Genomic DNA, 1981 nt, shown 5'->3' on the forward strand with positions numbered 1-1981 from the left:
CCACCACCACGAGAATTTGGTCCGGAGCCGGAGAGGCCGGCACCCACCCGGGCCCCCCCTGAGCAGGCTCGCCCACCTGCCTCTCTGCCAGGGCTACTCGGGCAAAGCGCTGTGTGGGAAATGAGGGGGAGGTGGGAGACGGGCGAGCGAAAAGAAAGTGGATTTGACAAGTAACAAGTCCAACTGTTGCCGATTCAGACTTGGCGTGCCAGCTCCTCCTGCCGCAGACGCGCTGGAACCCACGGCTCCAGGTCCACACGGGCACAGCCAGGGCTGTGGAGCCGCTGTAACGCAGGGCGAGGGGGCAGCTGGTGGCACCTCAGGAAAGACGGGGCCTGGGCTGGGGCTGTCACAGTGTCACAGTGTCCAGGGGCCAGGGGTGACCTAGGGACTCTCGGCCCACAGCCATCTCTTGAGCATCCACGGTGCCAGGTGCTGGACGCAGCTGGTGGCCGAGGAAGTCACCCTCCAAGGGAGCCCACCTCAAGCAGTAGTCCAGGGAGGAGGCGGTGCAGCCAAGTAAAGAATGCAGGAGAAAGGGTCAGGGGCAACGGGGTGGGCTGCACTTGAGCTGGAGGTCAAGCCTCCAGGTGGTGACCTTGAGCTGGGCCTGATGACGGGGAGGAGGCCAAGGCGAGCAGGTGGAGGTCACCCGGTGCTCAAGGGCAGATGGAATTGGGGGCCAGCAGCAGCCAGGAGGCCATGTGCCTGCGGTGTGTGCACAGGGCAGGGGAGAAGCCATCCAAGCCACGGGGCCAGGGGCCTGATTGTAGGACACAGGTGACCCGGCTGCTGGGTGGAGGGTGGTCGGTGAGGACTTGTTAGGAGGCTCCGCAGTGGCCAGCAGGAGGGGACGGTGGCTGGAACCAAGGACATGGAGAGAAGCGGGGGCTTGGGAGGCTCGGGACAAGCTCTGGGCGGGCACGTGAGGTCTTGCTGGTGGAGGGACTGCAGCCCTCAGGCCACAGGGGCGGAAGCAGGACCGCTCCTCTACAGGGCCTGGGGGTTCCTAGGGCCTTGGGGCCAGCCGCCCCCACCCTTCGGCCGTGGACACAAGCAGGGGGAGAGGGAGACCAGGTGGTGGGCAGGTGACGCTGACCGAGCCCCAGGGGCTCTGGCCCAGGGACAGTGAGTTGGGTGTCCAGCAGCCTGAGGGCACTTCTGGGCCCCGCCCCTGCCCACAGTGGGCACCATGACATGACCAGGGAGAGGCAGAGTCTTCAGGAGAAGGCGACAAGGGACCCCACGGGGTGGGGGGGGTCGGTGAAGTCCCTGGAATAAGCCTGTTAATGCATGTTCAGTTGTCCACTGTCCCCCTAAGTGCCACATGGGGCCACGCCCAGAGCGCCACGGAGCACCACGGAGAGCGGCTCACCGAGGAGCCAGGCCCCGGGCCTCTGTGTTCCTCCCAGGAAATGCGGCTTATTCCCTGGCTCCAGGCCCCGCCCGTGTGGGCCACCTCACCCCCATTCCTCTGGCCCCAGCAGGCGCTTAGCAAAGTTGGCCAGACTGTCTGAAAGGTGGGGTGAGGCTGGGCTCCAGCAGGAACCCAGTTACTGTGTCAAAGCCAGCACACACGCAGGGAGGGGGAGGCCCTGTGGGCATGGCCCCCCGAGCGACCCCCTCACTGGGTGACAGTGCAGCCCGGGCAGCTGCTGCCTGCTGGGCCCCTCTCCTCACCTCCTGCACAGGAGTTGGGGTATCAACTTGTGGCCTGTCCTTTCCCCTGGGGGAGGCACACACTGGGCCGCCCACAGGTCTCTCCCGGCACAGGAGGCCAGAGACTTGGGGCGGAGGCCCCGGGAGGGAGGGAGGGAGGCCCTGCCCAGCTGTGCCAGGAGTGAACTGTCCCAAAGAAATGGTGAGCGGTCAACTAAAGACTCCCCACGCCAGGTTACCATGTTTACGCTGATCTGAGAGGGATGGCGAGGGCAGGGCGGAGGCCTGGGCGGCAGGCCCACAGCCAGGCAGGTGGGCTGGG

Source organism: Myotis brandtii, unplaced genomic scaffold (genome assembly GCF_000412655.1).
Source record: "Myotis brandtii unplaced genomic scaffold, ASM41265v1 scaffold434, whole genome shotgun sequence".
Classification (NCBI taxonomy): Eukaryota; Metazoa; Chordata; class Mammalia; order Chiroptera; family Vespertilionidae; genus Myotis; species Myotis brandtii.